This window comes from Stegodyphus dumicola, chromosome 5 (genome assembly GCF_044657685.1).
Source record: "Stegodyphus dumicola isolate Sdum_Otavi_A_Nest chromosome 5, ASM4465768v1".
NCBI lineage: Eukaryota > Metazoa > Arthropoda > Arachnida > Araneae > Eresidae > Stegodyphus > Stegodyphus dumicola.
The window spans coordinates 179,257,837-179,272,277 of NC_140772.1; the positions used below are offsets into that span (position 1 = coordinate 179,257,837).

The 14,441-nt window shown below is 32.0% G+C and overlaps 1 protein-coding gene across 6 annotated transcripts in view; it reads left to right on the forward strand.

The window, feature by feature from the left end:
• LOC118200679 (dopamine receptor 2-like) overlaps positions 1 to 14,441 on the forward strand; it is a 507,186-nt gene that overhangs the window by 276,328 nt on the left and 216,417 nt on the right. For 4 of the 6 annotated variants that reach the window (XM_035372640.2, XM_035372646.2, XM_035372659.2 and 1 more), the window contains exon 1: positions 8,338 to 8,481. The exons of the other annotated variants lie outside the window; for them this stretch is intronic. The gene's annotated coding sequence lies outside the window, so the exon portion shown is untranslated. Of the gene's footprint in view, positions 1 to 8,337; positions 8,482 to 14,441 lie in introns of those variants that run through there. 6 annotated transcript variants of the gene reach the window in all.

Below are 14,441 nucleotides of genomic sequence, written 5' to 3' on the forward strand. Positions count from 1 at the left end.
TTTTGGTAGAAATATTGTGTGGATTTTGTGTTTAAATCATTGACTGCACTCATACAAAACGTCGCAAAAATATAATATGTTAGTGTAAATATCAAAATTGTATCATTATTGATTTTAGATCCATAATTTGAATGATTGGTTCGGATGATTATGACAAAGCATACGAGGGGTATCTGCCTAAGGGAAGAAATGCCTTCGTGGAGGTCTTTCTTAGGGAAAATGGCTTGTCTTAGGAAAATGGCTTGAAAATGGCGTTTCACACAGGAAAAACCACAAAAACGCCTATGCAGCCAGACTGTTCATCTGGAATCGATCCCATATCGGAACTACCAGAGTTCAGAGATTTTACTGCTGGTGTGCCCTCCGAAATTTGAATGAAAGGTTCAACATTTATTCTTTTCCATACCACAGAACTCCATACTACACAGGCCTCTCTACCTTATTTTAGGTGTGAAATGTATAAGATTTCCTATATAAGTTTAAAGAAAAGTACATACTACAATTTTAGTGGAATTTTACTTTTTTATTTTTTATAAGACGTGAAAATAAATAAGGGATTGAAATGTTGTAGAATTATTACGTATTTTTAAAATTATGTATTTATTTTTTAAGTAGGCAGGTGAAAAATGTGTAATGCCCTTGTCGGGAATCAAAGCCTAGACTTCTCGAATGCGCGTCGAGCATGTTTCTAATTATACCCTGAAGGCATGCTGAAAGGAGGCGGAAAATACCTTACATACTCCGCCCTTTAAAGGATGACTAAGGCTTAAGGTACCCAATCGCCCCAAATCCTGGTGCTGACGAATTATCCAGCTTTTAGTTTGGCCACTTGTCAAGTCATTAGTTTTTTTTTTTTTTTTTTTTTTTTTTTTTTGTTTTTTTTGAAGTAGGAGAGGTGAAAAAAAAGGCAGTGCTTTCGGCAGGTCTCAAACCCTGGACCTGTCGAATATGTGTCGAGCTTGCTTCCAATTACACCACGAAGGCATGTGCAGAAAGGAGGAAGAAAATATCTTATAATGTTTGTGATTGGCCTTTTTATTTTTAAAATTATGTATTTATTTTTTAAGTAGGCAGGTGAAAAATGTGTAATGCCCTTGTTGGGAATCAAAGCCTAGACTTCTCGAATGCGCGTCGAGCATGTTTCTAATTATACCCTGAAGGCATGCTGAAAGGAGGCGGAAAATACCTTACATACTCCGCCCTTTAAAGGATGACTAAGGCTTAAGGTACCCAATCGCCCCAAATCCTGGTGCTGACGAATTATCCAGCTTTTAGTTTGGCCACTTGTCGAGCCATTAGTTTTTTTTTTTTTTTTTTTGTTTTTGTTTTTGTTTTTTTTGAAGTAGGAGAGGTGAAAAAAAAGGCAGTGCTTTCGGCAGGTCTCAAACCCTGGACCTGTCGAATATGCGTCGAGCTTGCTTCTAATTACACCACGAAGGCATGTGCGGAAAGGAAGAAGAAAATATCTTATAATGTTTGTGATTGGCCTTTTTTGACCATAGGACGAACTTGTTTGGTTAGGTGTACCCGGCTGCACCCACTTCTGTTCTCTTATGATATTATAAGAATAAATCAGGGGGAAAATAAAACCTAGATTCCCTCGTATATTAAATAATAATAATAATAATAATAAAATAAAAAAAAATCTGAAAGCTCTCAAATTTTAAATTACGCCCAAAGGGGCTTTTTATGCTCGCTTTGAAATCATTGACTTTGTTAATCAAAAATTCATTAACGTTTTACAAAATATAAAATCGATAATAAAACAAATTCCAAATTTCAAATTTGGGCTTCCACACGCCTATATTCGCAGTAGGATTACGTCATTCAAAATTCAATTAGTCAATAAATCATAATGCGAGAAATATACATACATTTATGCAGATTTTTCATGATTTAATTTCTTCAAATATAATACGTGACTCTAAAATTTGGTGGGAATAGTTTGAAAAGTGAAACGGACATTTATGGTAAACCAACGCAAAATCACAAAACGAAAACAATAGTCCTTCAGGGACAAAGCCCCTTTGGACTAATAATAAATAAATGAAATAAATTTAAGTAGTGATAAATGAAATAGATAACAAACAAAGTACGGTTCGAATTTTCGAATTTATTAAAGCGGTTTAATTATAACATGCATTCATAAATATAAAAAATATACAACTCTTTATATTTTGCAATTCTCGAAGCTACTAACAAAGAAAGATACAGTTTTCCCAAATTATGCGCATATTCATCTGATAAATGGATTATGCAGATGTATCATCACTATGTATTGGATTTGATATGAATTTCAAAACATGCTAACAACATACGTCTGCCTTTGTTAAACAAACTTTCTGATAAACATTAATGGATATTTATCAATGATTCAAATAAGAATTTAGAATAATATTAGTTCATGCCAGTTTTGACCGCTTGAAGATACTAATAATATAATAACCATTCCCAGTATTCTTGCCCAGATATTTTCGCGGAATTGAAAGTGGAAGAGAGAGAAACAGCGTAGAAACAATAGCCCGAATGAACGAATTAATTCACTTTACTTATTTAAGCAACTCCTTTCGTATAGGGAACTCCGAGAAATGTTGGATTCCATTGTGAAACCTCCCAAGGGCGACAAATCAATAGAGAGAAGAATGGGGCATCGGACACTTTAAGAATATAAAACATGTAACTGTTAATGAGTATAACGATTTCTTACATTACGGCACCTCATTCATCAGATGATTATTGAGATCTAAAGGAAAATGTATGTAATAGAATTAATCGCAATAGCTAAGCATACTGCGATAGCATAAAGCTTTTCATGGCATGTAATCTTGGATGAATATCACTCACATCTTTGTTTATATACGGAAAATTCATCCTACAAGTCTGAATGATCTTAAAATCTACACCTGAGAAATATTTTCTAATCAGACTTGTGTAAATAAAGACAACTTAGTTATCGTAGGGAGAAAGAACGCCCTCTCGGGACTTTCGGATTGCCCTGCTATCTATTATCTTACTATTATCTGTATTACTATCTATTACTATTGCCCTGCTATCTATTATCCCGATGGCAAAATGCGGGAACGTTTTACATCGTTAATACATTGTCACGTCCACACTTAAAGGCAATGAGAAAGTATTGGAAAATTTGCATCCCCTTTGCGGTTGCTAAATAGGATAAATTACATAACTCCGTAGCAGAAGCGAAGAAATTTGTGCCGACTGATATCGTCCTAATACGCTTATTCGACGTGAGTGTCATCCTGGTTATCCACGTAGGTAGTAGTTGTGATTCTGTTCAGCGTGGTGCTGCGATTTGATGCATGGAGCCTCGGCATGGCGTATAGCTGTCGAGGACTAGATGAGAAATAGGAATCTAGCAGAGTGTTCCAGACAACATTTATGTGAAGTATCACATGGAAATGTAGTCAAGTACCTGCAGACCGAAATAACTACTAACATAACTCATCATAGACTCTACTGACATAACGCTGCAGTTTATACCACTTAAGTTAATCACCTGTTATTTTCTTATGTTTTCCCTCACATATCTTGCCCTGACATACCATGTTCATCTCTTTCGTAAAATTCAAGGAAAGCACTCATTAAAATTTATGTTTCACTTTTAGCTAATATATTTCTTTTGGTAGGGAACCGCGTTTTATATTATTACTCGCAACAACACCAAAAACCAAGCAAGAAGAAGAACGCATGACACCCCAACCAAAATATTCTAATTAAATGACGAAATATCGACCACCACTTTTTTATTTCAGGTAACTCTTTTAGAGAACATGAACTTGCAGCAAATTATTGTAGGAGATTGAACTGTATTTACGCACTAATTTGAGATCTAGGGAATAATAAATTGAATTGATAACCACTACACATCAACAGTACATAAAAGGATTAATGAAATTCCTTATAATTTCTTTGAATATCATGTAAAAGAAAATTTAATTTTTATATGATTTCTAGAGAGTGAACTCCTGTTAGCAATGTGCTTTTAGTTAGGAGCATGTTCCGTAAACTTACTTGCAAAGCTTCTGAAGACTTTCGAGAATGGAATTATTGCTCTAAGATATTTCTTCATGTCTATTATTGACTTAAGACTTCTGAGGACAATTAAGTGGGGGGCCTGTTCCCAAAAATGTACTTCAATAATAAAAATATGTTTCTTGTTTAGAAAATTTCAGGTTAAAATTAAAATCGCCCTATACTGGATAGCTTGCTTATTTGATTAATGGATATAATTAATATTTATCACGATTAAATTTACTCTGCTCCCTCTATTAGGATAAATAAGCACTCTTAATAACTCAGAAAGTGACAAATTTAAAATGACCTGATATTGAACTCCAAGTGGGAACTTTTAGCAGGAAGATTCCATAACTAAGTGTTGGAAACTTTGTACAATAATATCCAGAGATATTAGATGGTGAAGATCTCTAATTTTGCTTAATAATGTGATATTAGTTTTTGCTCTTGCGTTTTATATAATTTTAACGTTTTTATTCTATAGCTTGCTTTTCAGATAAATTTTTCAGACAGTAAAGTTTGGTCGTAAATATCCATTAGATGTTACGCATTTCATACCAATGTTTTAATGGAAAAATTGAATGCTTCTTTTTTATTTATAAAAAAAACAAAAGGTAAATATAAATTATTTAATATAGAGTAAAATATTTAAACATAAAGAGGAAAAAGATAGAAAAAGACTATAGACTTCTGTTAGAAATTTCTTACTTACAAAAAATTATTTAAGCATTTGCGGAGAAAATTGCATTCTATATATGAGTGGTAGTAAATAATGTGCATTCAATACTAAATGTTTCCAAAATCTGCTCTCAGACTTTTATTACTGAAAAAATAATTTTTATAGAAACCCAAAACTAAACTTTTCTTGATAGATAAATCTTAAAGGAAGAAGACCTGGAAAAAATCATAAAGTGTTACGGAAAATCTAATACACCTAATATATTTAAATTTTTATCCGGCGAAATTACTTTGTTCTGTTCACTTACGCACAGAAGATGTTCGCAAATAAGCTGGAGGTATAAACAAAAAATAATTATTTTTCAGAATACGTTTAAAACTCTATTGCTTAGAAAAGATTTAGGAATTTTTATATTGGGTTCTTGCAAAAATTTCTCCAGATCGACGAGAAAACTATTATTGAAATATTCTCGAAATTTCTGTTGTCGACATCTTGAATAGAAGCAGTGCAAAATCATAATTCAGTTTTCGCACAACTTACAAACTGTAAAGTTTTCTGTTCACAAACATATGTTTTATCACTTTCGATGAGCTAATTGATGTCCAATAAATCATCCCTTTAATTTGCATTCTGTGAGAACTCAAAGCGCAAAATCAATACACGTTATTGGTCATTTGCTTTCATATTGGCTGAAAGTTCGACTTTAAAAGTTCATTTTATTCACGACAGCCTTTGGTGACATGATCACGATCAACTCGTGGGAGTAGAAGCACATGCTTCTGCATGTAAAGTTTCAGAGAACGTAAGACCAAACATCACTGCTCGGATTGAAAATCTATATAGTAATACGGCAGACATTAATTATGGACAATGCACAATTTAAATATCGGTAAATAATTCAGAAATTTAGTCTAAAATGACTAATAGCGACAATCTAAAGCCATTGTTTCTCTGTCATCTTACTGCCTTGCATAAGTTGGTTTCGTTTCACAGTTTCTGGAGATACAATGTGGTGCGTGATTACATGAGGTCCTAAAGATCGAGAACAAAACTGCCCCAGCAAGCAATTTAAACGAAATGGAATGTAAAATGATATTATTGTCTGGTGGCTCTGTGCTGCGTTATGCTTTACGAGCTGTTCCAGACAAGCACTTGATGCATTGCATTGGCGCCGCTATATTGATACTGATAGCAAATATTACATTTTAATCATGTATATAAGATTACAGACACTCGTTCACTGCTTGTTGCTCTCTATATTCCCATTTCTGAACGGCAATACAATACCGCAACTCATTGGATCTGCCGTACGTTACTAGGAGCTATTACTGGAAATTATACCTTAAACATTGTATAACTCGAATCTTACGCAAAAGTCGATAATTTATCGGTGCATGGACGTACGCTAAATCCCAGTAAAATGTACTTCTGTCTACCAAATAACTTAAAATTCTGAAGACTTAAAATCCCAGTCTAATAATTCGAAAACTGTTAAGTATTAAACAAACCTTATAAATAAAAATATGAAACATTAAAAATGCCTCCATGGTGTAATTGGAACCATCTTCGAAGTGTATTTGAGAAGTACAAAAAGTGCAAAGTTCAAGTCGCAAAGAGGTCATTACTCAATTTTCCCGACCCCAGCTTTAAAAAAAAAAACCCTAACGGATCTACTGTTTTATAAAATGCAATGCAAAATCCAAATCCATGTGCATTCATTATGAACACATTATACATACGAATGCGCATATTAAATAACATATAGGTAATCTTTTAATTTCTTTCTATTTATTATTACTTAGCTGCATTTTATTGCTAATATTAAAGCTCTTAAATAAGGTCTTTGTAAAATGTAGCTTTGTTAATTTGTTAGTGTATTGGTAGTTAATATTCTGTAGAACGTAGGCTTATCTTCTTTGTAAACATTTTCTTGATAAAGATTTTGAGTAAAAAGATGGCAGGGTAATTAAAAACGGTTACACTCTCTTAATTATTAACAGCCTTCGGCTCTACGTCTTCACATGATGCTTCACGTATGGTGCACTATTTCTTATATATTTAAATGTATATTTTACTGTGTTTTCGCTGCTAACATCAAAATCATAAAAGAGCTCTGAGAATGTGTCTGACACTGTTGTCTTTTTCCTTAAAATTAGTTGTTAAATTATATATGTATATTATGTGTTAATTAGGAATTTGATAAAATTATTCCGGGAATTTTCCAGTTGTTATGTTCTCTTAATTGCAACAAATCTCAGCTACGAATTTCCAGATGATTCTCCAAGTGTCATATATAAATATAATATTGTATGTTATTTAACACGGTATGAAATTTATATATATTTACGAACGTATGCATATATATATATGGACGCATGCTCTGTATATGTATATCCGTTATGGATTCATGCAAGCATATGTATACAGGGTGTATCAGTACAGCGGTGACAAACTTCAGGAGAGATAGAGTACACCTGGATGATAAGAAATCACATAGGAATGCGTGGTCGGAAACATTTTCCTGGCGCGGTAGTGAGGATACAAAAGTCAAGAAAAAGAGGACAAAAACGGGGCGAGAAAACATGTTTTTTATTCGGAGTACAACAAAAACAACATAAAGAGACAACAATCGTCATCAAAAAACGTGTTAGAAAATACGACTCGGAAAGTGATGCAGGAACCGTACTTCATGCATCTTCCATTTGTGATGCAGATCTTCTGTGCGCCAGAGAAGTGAGGCCTGCATCACGGTCCAGGGTCGTAATTTCGAACACCTTCTTCAATAACGATCGTTTTTTCCTTTTTTTCCTTTTTTTTTTTTTTTTTCCTGTTGTACTAAACATAATAAAACTTGTTTTGTCTCACTGTTTGTGTTCTTCTTTTTGGTATTGGTACACCTACCCCGTATAATATATACATATATGCATATACATTGCAATTTAAAATTAGTATTTTGTCTTACATAGTTTTCTATCTTACATACATATGTATATATGTTTATCATGCATGTGACCGTATTTACTTATTTTGAAAATAATGCCTTGCATTTTATCCCTTTTAGTTTTGTTTGCTGCTTTTTATTTAAACAATGCATTTTCCGAAACACACAGAAATTCTATATTTCCAATCAAGAAAAAATTTGAAAAATTAAGTACATTGATGCATATATTATGATTCAGATTGAAATTTGAATCCAGTACGAGACAAATTGCTATGGAATCATATTGAAAATAGCGTTTTTAGTAAAATAATCTCAGCTCTTTGATGAAAATAAACAGTAAAGCCTTCGTATTGGGATGCTTTCTGTTAAGGCGGCGAAAAGAGCCAAGAAAGGGGACAGAACACGGGTGAAAAGAAGTAAACATGTTTCTAAAAAGGAAGTTATGGTATCATATTGAAAATAAATAAATGTCATTCATAAATCACCTCGTCAAAATCCATGCTTGTATTTCGTATTGATTTCGAGGAAATACACTAGTAGTCTTTTTCTGAGAATGGAGCCGCGCGACTAAGTGAAATAATGTTGAAGGAAACCGTTACGAGATGGCGCTGCACAAAGGAACAATCAACAGACGCTCTTCGATTCTCCCGCTGCGTATAGTATACATAAAAGCGCAAAACGGAATAGTTATGAATGGCCCGCGCTTCGAGTAGACAGACGATTCATTTATTACGTTTATATGGTATAAATGGATAAACTGTAACTGTTTATATGCTGTGAATAATAAACAACTCTGATTTAAGTATTTAGAATATCTACAAAAAATGTAAGTACTTCTCTCAAAAACTTTTCTGTGTTTTAAAACATTTCAGAGATGTTCAGCATCTTATGTAATTAGTTTACATATATTATTATTGTCATTACACTGACCTATAGGAAATGTTTCCTGCCACTGAGAAAATTTTAAGAATTTTAAAATTTAAGAAATATTTGATATTTATTGAGGAAACTGTGAAAAAGTGTTTCTATTAATGAAAAACCAGCATGTTAAATAACAGAAAATACTTTTCTATGAAAAATGTTTCGAATAGTAAATATTTTGATGATTTTATTTCACTTAATTAATAATTTATCTTATATTTTAACTTGCATGTTGTTTTAAAATAGTTTATTCAGCTTTTTAATACATCTATAAATGATCTATATAAATTTTTAAATCATCATTTGTTTATCTGTATAAAATCCTTAAGCTGTTTAGATATCTATATAAATGTTAAAAAAAATTATGTACTTTTAAAATCTTATATCGTCGCATTTAGGAAAAAAAAATATTATTAACAACTATACAAGAAAATGTAGTAAAACGTATCATAATATAAATCACCCCCCCCCCCCAGTATTTTAAACTCTGTTGAAACGAATGAAAATTTTCACACTCAACTCTTTGCAGTTTTTCTTTTTCACTCATTGTTAGTGTAATTTAACATTTTAGATTTATTTAATATTTTAAATTATTTAGTAAGGATTAAAACACTGAAAAGAAGATAAAATATTCCATTTATATTTTTAATATATATATTTAGTAATGTGTCAAACTCTTACATTTATTACTAGCTTTTATTATTCTTAGTGCCCTGCCTGTCATTATTTCAACCCTTACGGCTGTACTTGCTTTTGATTGTAGTTTTATGTGTATCTTATTTTCTTGTGATCTATGGCTATCTATCCATTTCTGCCATTTATATATTTGTATCTTAATTATTAATATAAGCCAGAACATACAAATGTTTATATAAATATCAGGTATTCATCTTCATTGCCTGTTCCTTTATAAATTTTATTATTCTCGATTAGTTAACTTATTCAAATTAATTGTAATTATTGATATTATTTTAAAATGTTATTATTATATGTTTTATTGAAAACAAAGTATATATTGTAAACAGAAAAGTTTATTTTTCAGCAATTTGTTTTTACTACTCAAAATAGTATTTTTTATAATATAAAAATAAGTATCGAGTAGCGTTTTAGCACTCTTCCATGCGCACTTTTGATGCGAAAGTTAGTATTATGGTTCGGTCCATCGAAGATTCCATGCTTGACTTCAGGCGAGGATATTGTGAATGTTTTAAGATTTGCCGCCTCTGAAAAATCTCTTATTTTGTATGATATAGTGGTTTAAGCATTAATGTAATAAAATTCCAAAACTGTATTGTTCTTTTATTCATTGTTCATAAGGGTATGCTTATCAAATTCTTTCTCAGACCAATGGCACGCAGTAAAGTCTCGTATTAATATTTTACACGGAAGCATTTAATGTAATAATTTAATTTTTATTTATTTTTAGTAATTTAAAATAAAAAATGGCTAAATGTCAGTAATGCTTTTAAGATTTGTTTTATGTAACATAAATTATGTTAATTTTTTGGTAAATTCTATTCTTTTGGTCTTTACTAGAATGCAGTTTAGTCTGAATTTAAACAGCAAACAAATTCGTAATTTAGAGCTTTGTCTTTACCAGAGTTCAGTTTACGTTCAGAGCGAATTGTAATGTAGAGAAAATGCTATAGTAATGATCTGGCATCAGGTAGCATGGGAAAAAGAGGCTTCTACCTAGTCGATCGGAGGATTAGCGAACGAATCTGTTAGAACGAAGAGTTAATTCACTTTGTTAATTTGAATACTTGATATATTATCACCTTACAAATAGCGTGGGTAGTATTTATTAATTTTAAGCTATAATTAGAAACTGTAATTTAATAAACCTTTTAAGCTTTACTTCTCGCCTATGTTAGTAAAATTCAATAAGACTTCTATCTAATTGCGATGATGATAATCCATAGGAAGTAGAAATGCCAAGCAAATGCAATTAGATAACTATATGAGTTTATCCTTACATACTTACTTTGGAGATTGTAAAAATGTAGGAAAGCGAAATAATTTCCAATGAAATTCAATACATTGAAGAGCTTACAGCATTTGCAAAGATACCAGTTTTATTCTGTTTATAAAGTAAGAGTATCGAAATGTGAGATAGAGGGTAAGAAGAAAAACCATATTTTGCAACCAATAAAATTAGTCATAGTTGTTTTTGAATATTTGAAGCATCTTTACATTATTTTTTTATTTAAAGTTATGTAAAAATGCCATCTTCGATTGACTTAAAGCTTTGCCGATTTCGAAGGCGATCAGACATGTACCCCTAATATTCTGGAACAAAAAATGTTTTGGAGAGATGGGAAATTTTTTCATTTATTTTTCTGATTTGATTTCTGCTTCCCTACTCCCATTACGTTACCAAATCGCCGCTGATTGTCTTTCATTACTGCATTAAGCACTTGCACAGTCAGACGGACTGTTTTTAGAAAGTTGTTATGCAGGTGCATTTGATAAAATCTTTATCCAATGTGCCTTCATAATTTATAAATCCCGCCCAGATGGTACAAGTCTTAGGGGTGCTGACTGCGATACCGAAGGGCCCGGTTCGAATCTCGGCGAAGGCAAGTTTGTAACCAACTGTTCCCTTTATAGGAGGCAATTGTGGCCGCCTGTTAGGTGCCTTTACAATAAAATGTCCATCACGAGTTTGGAGTAGCCAATGTCGAAAAGGCAAATGCCGGTCGCTAGAAAAAAATAAAGTGTAAAGGAAATTTTTATTATGTAAAAATCGCACTGATTTGTAAATAATATTATCGTTGTTAATACTAATACGAATGTGCAGAGTAACAAAGCAAGTAAAAACTTGATCATTTAGAAAGTATAGACCGGTGGTTTTCAATCTTTATTTCCCACGCAACCCTATAACTATTTGCTGGAGCATCATTCCCTTCCTTGGTTTCCAAAACACGAAAAATGTATATACATTTATTTAGAGTTAGAACATTTTTCAATGGCACAGCTGGTAGCATACGTATTCCATTCTCCCCCCGAAACTATGAAATTCCACACTAAGGTTATCAGGACTTGTATTTCTTTTAATCTGTTTGGCAAACATAACGTGTCCTGATCAAACAGTGAGTTTGACTACAAACTATGTCCTATGGAGTACAAAAAGGATGACAAGACAAGATGGGATTAAATTACCCTTTATTTTTTACCTATATTATAGGCGTTCCCGCACTTCGGGATACAAAGACCAACCACTTGTGGTCTGAACATAAAAATTTTAAAACTACTAACTAACTAAAAACAACAGTTAACTTTGAGTGCTTTACACAAATGACTAACGCTAAGACTGTCCTTTTAAATTACTACGTATGTAGTACGCAAACTGCGGAAAACTACAATGCGTCTTTAGCTTTCAAGAGGACTAAAACCTCTGGCCTTAAAGGCAGACAGCAACTGATTGAAAATCGCGTGAAATATAGTCGTAAGAAGGCTCACTCTCTCCCCATCTAACCCTACTCTTGGCAAAAAGCCACAACTTAAATACTTAAGCGTTTGCAAGCACAATTTACATAAACAAATTAACGTGTTTATTCTGGCCGAAAGTAGAAAATAAGAAAGGATAGTAAAGTTTTAAAATAACAATAAACGCCAGCACAATGCGGCAACGCTATAGGCTATACTGAAAGAAATTACTCACCATCATGCAACAGTAATTACTGCTGAGCTTAGTTGGGATTCTGGGCAGGGTGTTTCGTCAACCTGGATGATCAGTCTTGTGAATGACGACCACCGTACTCAACGTTTGTAACCATAGCTGCTTTACGAACTTACCGTAGCTGAGCTCTTGTACAAACTTTAGAGACAAGCAAAAACTCTCACTGAAACCTTTAATTATTCAGATAAAAACACATGCCATTATTAAAACAAAATCTTATGCTTTTCTGTACATTTCAGTGAAAACCGCATATATTGCAATATAGACTTTATACTTTTTCTCTTACTTTTGCATCATCTGGTATATGTCATTAAGATAATAACTAACAAAAAATTAAAGGCCTATAATTGCATGACTTTCCGCTACAGAATTAATTATACAAAAGACTCACTTTTCTCAATAATACCTGGTTTCAACAAATGATTAGGATAAACGATCTACACAGGCATTTAGTAAATAAATAAGTAAACCAATGAAAATTGCATTAATTTTGTTTTAGAAGACGATTATATAGTTACTGAGCTTCTGAATGCAATACATAACTTTTATAACAGTAAAATCTATTAAAACAACTGATACTTTATTTCGATAGAAGAGAGCTATTTATATATACCATGTTTTTAAAAGGTTTAAAGATGCGCATGTAAATTTAAGTTTTGAAAAAAAAAAAAAAAAAAAAAAATTATGATCTTTATAGTATCAAAATATATATTCAGACTTTTCAAATAAATGCCTTATTTAAAAGTTGTAATGTTTCAAAATGTCAATTTAACCATGTTAAAAGGAAACCTTTTTCTTCTAATAGTGGGCACTCGCCATTTTAGGCTTTGACCAATAATAATGCTAGAAGCGGTGGTCATTTTATAATGAAGGCATTTAACAGGCGGCCACCTTTACCTCCTATGAAAAAATATACAATTTAATCCGTTCCTTCTCCGGGATTCGGAACGCGGGGCCTTCGGTATAGTAACCATTAAAGACTTTCCCGTCCGGATGGCTTAAAATGAAGCATCGGTGTACATAATATACATTCTTCGATGTATGCATTGATTCTCAAATTGTCTTTAAAAGTATCCGAGACTATTCGTTATAAATATTTTTTAAGTACGTTATTTTCACTTATTCTCTCTTATCACGATTCCAAGTTATGGTGGAGAACAGAAAGATTTTAAAATGTAAAAAAGTAGAGTACTGTTGCTTTTAGTTCTATAATAAATTTAATAATTAAAAAAATAAGATTAGTACAATTTTAGTATTGAAATGGAGTTTTAGGATTTCTAATAATGCGTTACTCGTGTGAAGTTCTGGTATATTAAAAATTCTTATTTTATCTCAAAATAGCGAAGGTTCATTGTTATCGTAATGTTAATATAGGATATGCATTACTATTCTGTAATTCGTGGCTTTTTAAATTAAACCCGTAACGTGAATTTTGCGACACAAAGCAATACTTTATCGAATTTAGGTCATCTTATCTCACATAGATGATGAGAGTAAATGGCAATTAGATAGAAGTCTTATTGAATTATCATTATTTAGGTCATCTTATGCATCTATAAAAAAATTCATTTTCTGCAAAATTCATTTAAAAAATGAAATATTCAAATAATAAAAAAATAATATTATTTTTATGCACTGCCTAACGAATAAGCATTAAAATAGGAATTTAATTTATTTTTAAATTAGCCACTATAAAATCCAAGTAAATGTACCATAACGTGTTGCACAATTTACATTTACCGATTCCAGTTTCATGAGCGATGTGGTCCCAAATATGACTTTCTTTTTTTCGGAGGGGAGATTTTAATTATTAAATTAGAATATAATTTAAATTAAATGTATATTATTATATATTTAAATGTATATTATTATTTCACGCCTCGAATAATAAACTAAAATTCAGTTAAACTGTGAACGGCAAGAGCACAATTAATTTTTAATGTTTATTGATGCGCATAAACTCTGATTGTCTCTAAAGTGGTGAGTGCATTAAATATAGAGGACCATAACATATTGGTCCACCATATGTTATCATACGTCACCATATCCATAACAACCTTGGATATGCTCTTCTGGATCTCAGTATTTCCACCTAGAAATTGTTGATCCATGATTCGAATCCAGGAGAGGGCACAGCTGATTTTCATGACCCTCGCCTAGAAATAATATGATGGTAAGTACAT